The sequence below is a fragment of the Nycticebus coucang genome, chromosome 14, assembly GCF_027406575.1.
Source record: "Nycticebus coucang isolate mNycCou1 chromosome 14, mNycCou1.pri, whole genome shotgun sequence".
Classification (NCBI taxonomy): Eukaryota; Metazoa; Chordata; class Mammalia; order Primates; family Lorisidae; genus Nycticebus; species Nycticebus coucang.
The window spans coordinates 62,915,873-62,928,485 of NC_069793.1; the positions used below are offsets into that span (position 1 = coordinate 62,915,873).

The 12,613-nt window shown below is 35.3% G+C and overlaps 1 pseudogene; it reads right to left on the reverse strand.

The window, feature by feature from the left end:
• Positions 1 to 691: 691 nt before the first annotated feature.
• LOC128565793 (olfactory receptor 52E2-like) lies at positions 692 to 1,651 on the reverse strand (annotated as a pseudogene).
• Positions 1,652 to 12,613: the final 10,962 nt, after the last annotated feature.

Genomic DNA, 12,613 nt, shown 5'->3' on the forward strand with positions numbered 1-12,613 from the left:
TGAGGGTTAGGGCTGCAAGGCGGCTTAGACCCCACCCTTAGGCTACTTGGTTGCTGGGTTACCAGCTCCCACCCAATTCTAGCTCTGCAACCCTCAGGGCGGAGCTTGCAAGGGCAGATTACTCACAATGGCACCCTGTGGTCCAAACACTATTAGCTCTATCTGGCTCAGCGGCTCAGACTGGGTTCCTAGACAGCAGCCAAAGTTCTCCACACTCCTGCTCAGGCTCTCCCCATGGCAGTTCAACTGAGTGCCAAGTCCAAAGACACCAAAACAGTTCACAGGTAAGACCTTTCCGGTTTGCAGTCTTGCTGCTACTGACCTTACAGTTGCGGGCAGGTTTAGACCGACTGAACACACGCGACCACTTGATGGTTTTCCACTGTTTTAGTCCTCCTCTTGGGGTCCAGAAGTCTCTCTCTGACTCTCTGTATCCTCACAGGGGTGATGATAGGCATATCCCACTAGCCAGAGATGCCTGGAGTCCTATCTCCCCAGACTCACGGTGCCCAGATGTGAGGAAGCTGTTACTCAGCCGCCATCTTGCTCTCCTCCAAAATCTTCATCTTTTAATGAATGAACAGCACTCCATTGTATACATACACAACAGTTTAATAATCCATTCTGAATATATTTAAATTTACTTAATATAATGAAGGATTTCTCACACAAAAGGTCCGTGTTATATGTATTAGGTGCCTGTCTGTTTAAATTCCTTATTTCGTAATAATATTTTCTTCACACGGTCATAGATCTGTTTGGTTCTGACCCCATAGATGACAGGATTGAGCATTGTTGGCACTACAACATAAAGATTGGCCAGGAGTATGTGGATATAGCGGGGCACATTTCGGCCAAAGCGATGTGTCATGAAGGAAAAGAGGGCTGGGGTATAGAAGGCAAGGATTACACAAACATGAGAACCACATGTGCTAAGGGACTTGAGTCGGGCTTCACGGGAAGGAAGACGGAAAACTGCACGGAGTATCTCCACATAAGAAAGGGCAATGGCTACGATGTCAAACACCAGGATTGAAATAGCAGCCAAGCCACAGATGATATTGGTCTTGATGCTGGCACAGGACAGACAAGCAAGACCTATGTGGTCACAGTAGGTGTGGGGAATGACATGATTCCCACAGAAAGGCAGACGCAAAATGAGAAATACAAATGGAATAACAGAACTAAATGACCTTACTAACACGCCAAGGCCAATCACAGAAACAACCTTATTGGTGAGGATGGTTCCATATCGAAGTGGGTTGCAGATGGCCATGTAGCGGTCATAAGCCATTGCCAAAAGGACTGCTGACTCCATGCCAGTAAAGTTGTGGATGAAAAACATCTGGATGAGGCAGGCACCAAAGATGATCTCCCTGAGGCTAAACCAGAAAATCCCAAGCATCTTAGCGATAGTTGTTGTTGAGAGGCCCATGTCAATGGCAGCCAACATGGCCAGGAAGTAGAACATGGGCTGGTGCAGGGTGTTGTCCATCTTGATCACCAACAGAATAGTGAAGTTCCCTGTTAATGCTGTCATGTACACAGCGCAGAAGGGAAGGCCGATCCAGATGTGCAGTGATTCTAGTCCTAGGATTCCCAGCAATAAGAAGGAGGAGGGGTGAAGCTAGGTTTCATTGGGAAGGACCATCCTGCCTTAGAATGCAAATGTCCACGATCTTTACAAATGTATATTTGTCAATCTTCAGGGCAGCAGTTTAACTTTAAGTGGTGGAAATCTAAAGAGAATCAGGGCATCATACAATTGCATACATTTTATCCCTCCATTCATTCACCCAATTCAAAAGGTACTACATAAAGGACAATATGAAAATACAAATTCTCAATGAGAGGATTCTAGAAGAAGTAATGCAGTGGATTCTAAAATTGTTAGTATTTTCTTTATTAATTTGTAATGGTGCATAATATTCCATGGTGCACATATACCACAATTTATTAATTCATTCACGAATCGATGGGCACTTGGGCTTCTTCTATGACTTAGTAATTATGAATTGGGCTGCAATAAACATTCTGGTATAAATATCTTTGTTATAATGTGATTTTTGGTCTGCTGGGTGTATACCTAGTAGAAGAATTGTAGGATCGAGGGGGAGGTCTATTTTTAGATCTCTAAGTGTTCTCCAAACATCTTTCCAAAAGGAATGTATTAGTTTGCATTCCCACCTGCAGTGTATCTCAAGAATGGAAGAAAAACAATCCAATGTACTCAGTCCTACTGTGAAACAGATTTATAGCTTTCATATGAATTATAACCTAAGAATATGGGGAAAGGGGAAAGGGGGGGGAGGATGGGTGGAGTGAGGTAATTAGTGGGATCACACCTACAGTGCATCTTACATGGGTACATTTGAAACTTACTAAATATAGAATATAAATGTCTTAACACAATAACTAAGAAAATGCTAGGAAGGCTATGTTAACCAGTGTGATAAATATATGTTAAATGGTATAAAAAAGCCAGTGTATGGTGCCCCATAATTGCATTAATGTACACAGCTATGATTTAATAATAAATAAATTTAAAAAAAATTAATGGTTTCATCACTGATGTTATGTTAATATTTTGTCTTAGTATCTACTTCAAAGTTGCCTCCTCTCATCATCACTGCCAAAATTTATTTTCAGTTTGGTCATACATGGAGTTGGCTGGTAGGCCCCATAAGTGGTAATTTCTGTCAGTCATTTGAATAGATGGTAACAGATAGGTGTTCACACACAACATGGGTAATAAGTTATTAATGTACACTCAGATTCATTGAAATGTAATTAAAACTATTAAAAAATTGTTCAGTGCAGGCAACAATTAAAAATTATTCATACATCATAGTTGTACATATTTGTAGGGTACATGTGATGTTTTGATGCATGCAAATATGTGCAATGATCACATCAAGGTAATTTGGATAAACATCATCCCAAGCATATGCCATTTCCTTGTGTTGAAGAATATTCTCCAGCTATTGTGAAATAGTCTATAAATTCCTTTCTAATTGCATTGCCCTACTGTGGTGCTGAAAAATAGAACTTATTTCTTCTAACAGTATTTTTGTAATCATTAACTTACCTCTCTTCATCTCCCTACTCCCACCTTTCCCAGCCTCTGGTAACTATCATTTTTCTTGCTACCTCCAAGAGATCTATTTTTTAACTCCCAAACAGAAATGAAAATATGCAGTATTTGTCTTTGTGTGCCTGGCTTATATCATGTAACATAAAGTCGAAGTTCAAACCACGTTTTTTAAAGGATTCAAAATGGCTCATTTTTTAATATTTTGTAATAATATTACTATTATTAAAAACAACAAAATAAATGTAGTCAAAGTAGTAGCATCAACTACCATTTATTTTAGGCCCTGCCAACTACTTGCAAAGCTATGTTAGAAACTCTGCAAATAGAAATAAATGCATATCGAAGAACATATCTAACCCCATTTTACAAAGGGCCTTTGCCTGAAATAGTTTAAATGACTCATCACATGCATGAAATGCTTATAGTTATAGAACTGGGTGGGTGGGGAGTGGAGGAGAAAATAACCAATTAGAGTGGAAATGACTAGAAATAAGGAAAGGATGACTCACGTTTTATTTCTGCCATGTGCAAATCTCCTCTCACACACTTTCAAACCCATAATCTCATTGAAACTCACTTTTATTTGAACAAAAAATGTCAATATCTTTATTTTAAATCTGAGCCAATTGGGATTTTCAGTGTTTGAAATACATGGAAAATACACTGAAGAAAAGACTAGGGAGAAAAGAAAAATTCTGAGAACTGAATTTTAAGTTGTTCCTATGTATTTTCATTGTGCTGTACAAATAGCAATTGTTAGAGGAGTATTTCCAAAGCATCAAGTTATTCATGATGTGCAATTGTTTTGTAGTACAAAGTCTCTTTCGATCATTAGAAGAGAAGAGCAGTAATGATTAGAAGTACAGTTTCAAAAAGGCAATTAGGATATTATCTAAACATTGATTTGAGGGAACCAAGACAAGAAAAGGGTCCATAATAAACACCTATTGGAATGTGCAGTACAATATGGTTGGGAAAATAGGGGACTCCTAGAGGGAAATAGCAAACATTTGAAATGAAGCAAAGCTAAGAACGGAAGATGTTACTTGCTGGAGAAAAACTGTGGAATGTTTATAAGAACAGTCTTTCTTCTCCTTGATATTATTTATTCTCTAAGCTTCATATTTAATCTCCTGTCCTCAAAGTTTTTTATCTTCTCTTTCTCCTCTATATCTTTCTATCCCTCTATTTCCTTGCCCATCACTCTTCCAAGTATGCCCGTCTGAGCTGGGAGAGAGGGAAGACTCACCAGGTTTAGCACCAAGATCAAATCTTGTCTGTTTTGTTTCAATTTAGTCCGTCTTTATGATGATACTGATGTTTGCCTGAGAGGAGCTTTCAATCGAAAATTCCTAGAGAAACTTTTGAAAAGGAGAAAAGGTATCTAAGGATTCTAGTTTATAATCTGGATCTGGCTCAGGAAGAGAGAACCATTGAGGAGCCTTGGCTTCTAAGGAAAGGATAGCAGAAAAATGAGTTTTAGGCCCACAGGATGGAATAACAGAAGGTCATAGTCCTCTTCCCCCCGTAAAACACAGATTTAACAACCATCCATGGCAGGGGAAATACCTTTGCAAGAACTCTAGAATCCAAGGAGAAGTTGCAGCACCCTGGTGGAGCACATAATTAGAAAAGACACACTGAAAATGAAGAAAAGAACATTTTAGCTTACTCGTGTCACTCACCCCAACCTGGCACAGTGCAGTGCCCATGCCAGGAGAGATCCCCTCCACCCCAGAGTCCCCCCAGGTGAGAGAGGGAGCCAAGAAACATGGCCTATGTACATACACGGATTCCTATTCTGCCTTTAAAAAGAGAGAAGTCCTGTTATTTGTTTGAAAACATGGATAAACCTAGAGGACATTATGTTAAGTGATATAATCCTGACACAGAAAGCCAAATGCTCCAGGATACCTCTCTCTCTCTCTCCGTTTCAATTTGCATTATTCTCAGTATTGATGTTTTATGAAGTTGCCATGAAACACTGATTAGCAAATATAGACCATTCATTAACCCAAGGAAAATGTAGGATGTGGTTCCTACAAACCTCTGATCACATTTTAATTGGCGTCTGTTATATCACTTAACATAGGCCAATTAATATACAATCTTGCCCCCATACATAATATATCTACTTAGATATATTAATTACATTAGTTATTATTCTATAATATAATAATATATAATACAATATAATTATATATATTTAATATATTAAGGTAATATATATAATTTAATAATATATTATATATTATATAATATATATTTAAAGATATATTAAGGTAATATATAATATATAATAATATTATATATTACCTTAATTAGATATATTAAGGTAATATATAATATATAATAATATTACCTTAATATATTTAGGTATATATATATATATATAAGGTATAATAATATTACCTTAATATATTTAATATATCTTAATATATCTACTTAAAGATATATTATGTAGAATACAGTTCTTACAAATAATCAATTGTGTAGTTGTTTGAGGATTTAAATTAGTGACTTGAGAGGTAATTTGCATCAAACAGGTTTCCTGCCTACACTACTTTCTGCCCTTCTACCCTTGTATGATAAGCCAGTCTCAACACTGAAAACCTGCTCACCAAATAATTATTTTCCTACGTAACACTTCACAGGCATTTTAAAAATTGTTCCACTTCCTCCTGAAATGCAGACACAGCTGAATTGCAAGGTTAACATTTCTCATGCTTTACTATTTTCTAAATGTGCAAACCAGACAGCACCTGTTAAAAGAGTTCGATTTTTTTTTTTAACTGGTTAACTCAAATGTAAATTTCTTCGGTTTCAACCCTCACAACAATGCTGACCCCTGTGCTATTTTTATTAGGTGACATCCCAGAAGTCCACAAATTTGACCTCTTTTTCATCTGCTAAAGAAACAAAATTTCAACAAATGTACTTTAAAGTTCTAATAGACTAATCTTACTGATTTATGAATAGAACTGCATCCCATTTGAAAGTAGAGGTGCTCCACTGAGCAAGACAAAAAAGTTTGATTTTGGATGATAGGCTGAGCGGGAATAAGAAAAGAGAATAATATTTTTAAAAAAGTGTCTTGGTTGATATCAGGTTACTTCATTTAACTTTTCTTCTAAGTGTTAAAACAGAACACTTCTTCCTCATGCTGGCTCAGGTTGATTGGGCCCTTTTTGACTGTTTTCTGTGAATTTCATGATTTTAGGGAAAACTACTCTGGAGATTTTCCTGTTTGCTCAGAGTTTCTGTTTAATCACATGGCATTAGCACAATTGACTTATTTCGTTTGGTTTGCAGGAGCTTAGACCAAACAATGGCCTGATATAAATTTTATTTAACACATGTTTTCCATACCTTTATCCTACACTATAAATGTTACTTTAGCACTTTCCAAAGTGACCTCCTATACAGCTAGGCAAATATCCTCTTCTTTTTTCTGAAGGAAACATATTGTTGGTTTATAAACTTTGAACTCCCAATCAACAGGACTGCAATTCATTTCAGGCAAAGCTTATCTAACAATTTGTAGTAAAGTCTGAGGTCTGGTAGTGTGATTCCTCCTGTTTTGTTTTTATTTCTGAGTAATGTCTTGGCTATTCGAGGTTTTTTCTGATTCCATATAAAACGAAGTAATGTTTTTTCAAGATCTTTAAAATATGACAGTGGAGCTTTAATAGGGAGTGCATTGAAATTATATATTGCTTTGGGTAGTATGGACATTTTGATAATGTTGATTCTTCCTAGCCATGAGCATGGTATGTTTTTCCATTTGTTAACATTTTCAGCTATTTCTTTTCTTAGAGTTTCAAAGTTCTCTTTATAGAGATCTTTCACGTCTTTTGTTAGGTAAATTCCCAAATATTTCATCTTCTTTGGCACTACTGTGAATGGGATAGAGTCCTTAACTGCTTTTTCAATTTGACTGTTGTTGGTGTATATAAAGGCTACCGATTTATGAATGTTGATTTTGTAACCTGAGACGCTGCTGTATTCCTTGATCACTTCTAGGAGTTTTGTAGTAGAGTCCCTAGTGTTTTCCAGACCAGACCTCAGACTTTACTACAAATCGATAGTGATCAAAACAGCATGGTATTGGCACAAAAACAGAGAAGTAGATATCTGGAACAGAATAGAGAACCAAGAGATGAATCCAGCTACTTACCGCTATTTGATTTTTGACAAGCCAATTAAAAACATTCAGTGGGGAAAAGATTCCCTATTTAACAAATGGTGCTGGGTGAACTGGCTGGCAACCTGCAGAAGACTGAAATTGGACCCACACCTTTCACCATTAACTAAGATAGACTCTCATTGGATTAAAGATTTAAACAAGACATGAAACTATAAAAATACTAGAGGAGAATGCAGGGAAAACCCTTGAAGAAATTGGTCTGGGTGAGTATTTCATGAGGAGAACCCCCCGGGCAATTGAAGCAGCTTCAAAAATACACTACTGGGACTTGATCAAACTAAAAAGCTTCTGCACAGCTAAGAACACAGTAAGCAGAGTAAGCAGACAGCCCTCAGAATGGGAGAAGATATTTGCAGGGTATATCTCTGACAAAGGTTTAATAACCAGAATCCACAGAGAACTCAAACGCATCAGCAAGAAAAAAACAAGGGATCCCATCGCAGGCTGGGCAAGGGATTTGAAGAGAAACTTCTCTGAAGAAGACAGGCGCACGGCCTTCAGACATATGAAAAAATGCTCATCATCTTTAATCATAAGAGAAATGCAAATCAAAACTACTTTGAGATATCATCTAACTCCAATGAGACTAGCCTATATCACAAAATCTCAAGACCAGAGATGTTGGCGTGGATGCGGAGAAAAGGGAACACTTCTGCACTGCTGGTGGGAATGCAGATTAATACATTCCTTTTGGAAAGATATATGGAGAACACTCAGAGATCTAAAAATAGATCTGCCATTCAATCCTGTAATTCCTCTGCTGGGCATATACCCAGAAGACCAAAAATCACAACATAACAAAGATATTTGTACCAGAATGTTTATTGCAGCCCAATTCATAATAGCTAAGTCATGGAAAAAGCCCGAGTGCCCATCGATCCACGAATGGATTAATAAATTGTGGTATATGTATACCATGGAATACTATGCAGCCTTAAAGAAAGATGGAGACTTTACCTCTTTCATGTTTACATGGATGGAGCTGGAACATATTCTTCTTAGTAAAGTATCCCAAGAATGGAAGAAAAAATACCCAATGTACACAGCCCTACTATGAAACTAATTTGGGACTCTCACATGAAAGCTATAACCCAGCTACAACTTAACAATAGGGGGAAGTGGGAAAGGGGGGGGTGGATAGAGGGAGGGGAATCGGAGGGATCACACCTGTGGTGCATATTACAGGGGTATTTGCGAAACTTGGTAAATGTAGAATGTAAATGTTTTGGCACAGTAACTGAGATAACGCCGGAAAGGCTATGTTAACCACTGTGATAAAAATGTGTCAAATGGCTTATGAAGTGAGTGTATGATGCCCCATAATCATATTATTGTATACAGTTATGATTTAATAAAAAAAAAAATAAAAATAAAAAAAAAAAAGAAAAAGCTTATCTAACAAAATTATCTTCTCCATAAGGCACATGAAAACTTTTTTTCACTTAGGAAAACTTGAGAACACTTTCGCATTACACATAAATGCCTTTTTGAACAGTGGGATCATCAACAAGCCCCTCCAAAAATAAGAAAGAGAGAGAAAAAGAAAAACATGGCAATAAGTAGACAGTACAAAGGATAATTGTTTGCATCATGACATTTGAACTAGAACTCAGAGCATTATCTTTTGCAACCTTTTCCAAAACATATACATCAGTCATCTCAAATTGTTGGCAGCTTTTGCATGTTTTGAAAGGACTATGAACTGTCAGTATTGATTAGAGTTACAAATACATTTTATAGAGTAGGCAATTTTTTTTTTTTTTTTTTTTTGCAGTTTGTTTTGGCCGGGGCTGGGTTTGAACCTGCCATTTCCAGTATATGGGACCTGCACCCTACTGCTTTGAGCCACAGGCACCGCCACTAGATTAGGCAATTTTTTATGTGGAATCTCTAAATCATGAGACTCAACTTTATATATTTCATTCATACAGGATGTATGCTCACTACATGTGTAAATAATACATTTAAATACAATAAATTTATAATATTCCAAGTTCTAGAATTAATCAAATTGATGCCATTAACACAAAAGTGTTTAAAAAATTGTTTAACAATCTAAAAGGAGTTAGAAATAAGTATACAAACATGCAATAAACACAGCTGAGAGAATTGCATGTTTAAAGATGTCCAAATTTCCATGTTAATGTTTACAAGTAATTCAATTTTCATCAAAATCATATTTTGATTTATTTTATATATTTAAATTTGTGTTAAATTTAAATAAATAAGGTATGTATCACAAAGTAAAACTTGGATAATGATACAAAATTATGAAGTATACTTTAATATTTAAAATAATTTTATGCAAAAATTATAAAGTAAACTTAAACCTAATATCAAAGTGACATGAATGATGTTAATGATATTTTTTAATATTTTTCTACATTAAAAAATAGTAGGATATGATTTAAAACAAATTTGAGATGCTACCTTTCCTTTTTTGATACATACATATGATATTTCTAAGAAACAACAATTCTGAGATTTAAGCCATCCTGTTGAGAGGTACCTTCCAGAGACAACTGAGCAAGACTCAGTGTCTGCACCCTCCTGGACTGTCCTCTTACTAAGGTCGTAGCTGAGCTGAATCCTTCAAACCCCCAAAGGCATCTACTGTGACATCATTCCCACACCTTGTGAGAATGACCTCCATTTGTGCTTTTCCATATAAGCCTTAGATACCCAGAAACTATCTATAACTGAGTATATAACTGAGTTCCTTTGCAAAAGCCGTGAGTTATGGGAGAACTGAAAGTTCCCTCCATACAAGTTGTGCTCATCCTCAGTGTCACAGACCCCCTAGTGGGGTAAGGCAGTGCATAGTTTCTCTTACTATGCCATGACAAAATGGACAACAGTCAGATGGAGGATTTTAGGACTCTAGTTAGAGCAGAGGCTCTTGTGTCAAGTGATCTCCCTTAGGTTTGTGGCCCCTGAAGAGAACTTATCCACCATACAAGTAATGACATCTCCACTCTGCTATGCGTTTAGAGTAGGCTGCAACTTTCCTTAAGAACAAATTTGTATGTGGGATTATCTGCTTAGATTAGTGTATTAGATGAAGCTGATGAAGAAAAAGATAGAAGTATAAATATATTGGCCCTAAATTCTGAGAAAATCTTAGAAATCTGTGATATTAGAACAATGTTTCAAGCGTCTTAAAGCAATCTGAAATGCTTCATATCAATTTAATGTATAAACCCTTTAGGGTACACATCTTCTAAGTTTTAATGTCAAGCTTACTAATTATGTAATATACTTGGGTTCAAAGTCTAGCTTCATAAATTCATAGCAGAATTTGTTTCTTTGAACAAACCAATTTAGCATTCTTAGTACATTTTATCTGTGTCATAGGTATGATTACCTACTCCATAACTTGCTTAAGGATAAAATGAGATAATGCCAGAAATGCAATTTATATATAACTTAATAGATGCTGAATCCATAATTTTTGTATTATTTTTACAAAAATGATATCAAAGATATTGATAAAAGACATAAGATTTAGCCAGAAGACATTATAGTCCATTTATTTTATTCCCCCATCAAGCCATTTCTGAGTTTCTTCTTTGTTCCCTCTTTGTCTGACTCCATCATCTAGTCAGACAAAGATCAAAATGCTGACATAATTAAATTGTGTTGAAGACCAGTCCTTGTGTACATCTCAAGATTCAATATAATAATCAGGAAACAGTGTCGCAATTAATGTTCACTGTACTAATTGATGCTGATAGATTTATTTAATACTTGTCTAAATTAATATTGTAATTATTTACCAGAAAAAGAATATACTTTATCCTTTTCCTTTTCGTTCTTTATTCATTCACTAGAACAACAAGGACACATATGGAAGGCATTATTTCTGCAACGTTAGAGTTTTCAATAAAGTAAGAATAAAGATACAGAAATATACAGTTTAACAAAAGATAGAAAACTGCTACAAACATCATAGGAATGTTAAAAAGGAATGCCAATGATGATTTAAGGTAGTAGGAAAAAATCATTTCAGAGGAGTTTATATGTGAGTAAAATCATCTTCAATTCTAATTAAAAGTTATTAAAAGTAGTCATGTATGACAAATATCATGAAAAACAAAAACACAAAGTCATTGCTTTTATAAATTGTGTTGGTGACCGGTTCTCTAGGCAGAGAGAGAGCGTTGGAGAAGTGTATTTTGAATGCTGAGAAAAACGTCTTAATATTTTAAAAGGTAAGGGAGGCCTCATCTCATTTATAACATCTCATTTATAATGTCTTTGTTTATACTTTTATTAATAAAAATACAGCTTTCTATTGTTTGTTTACTTACATACCTTGAACACTTCAAGTAATATATTAATACACTGAGTACATTCTTCTTGTTTAAAGACTCACACGATAGTGATAAAGATAAATAAAACTCTGTCTATACCCTTTCCATCCATTACCTATTTCAGACTTTTCCTGAGTTGAGCTGGTACCATATTAGCTTGGTTCCTATGCTTACAAAATTTTCAGTGTGAATGCATTTATATACGTGAATGTACATTTAATGTTTGTGTGTATACTTCATTATTAGTAGAAAATCGAATTTTTATTTCATGTTTATTGGAATATCTTCTATATCAGGTCATATAAATATGTAATAATTATTTTAGGTGCTGCTGATTATACTACAATGTAAATTTACCCTGACTTTCTCCTCCTTTGTTATAGTTGACACATAATAATTATACATTTATATGAGACAGACTGATATTTTGATGCATGTTTTAATATATTATGTAATAAACAAATCCTATGAATTAGGATATTCATAACCTCAATTAATTACCTTTTTTTTGTCTTGGGAAAATTTAACATTCCCCTTCTAGCTATCTGAAATTACATAACACTATATATTTTTGTTAACAATTGCCATACTATACTACAATAATATGGCACATTAGAATTTATTCCTTTTATCTAGCTATAATTTATTTTATCCGTTAACCAATCTCTATCTTTCCCTTCCTCCTATTCTTCCAAGACTCTAATGAACATAATGCTGTACTCCACTACTAGGAACCCAATTTTTTTAATTTCCACGTATGAGTAAGAAGATACAATATTATTTTTCTGGGCCTGACTTAACATTATCTTCTCCAGGTTCACTCATGTTGCTGAAAATGACCAAATTTCATTTCTCATGGCTGAATTGTATCATATATATATATATGACTTTATTCATTTATCTGTTGATGGGGGTATTGATGTTGATTTCAATTCTTGGTTATCACGAATAATGCTGCAATAAACATGATGCAGTGTCTCTTTTATGTTGATTTCCTTT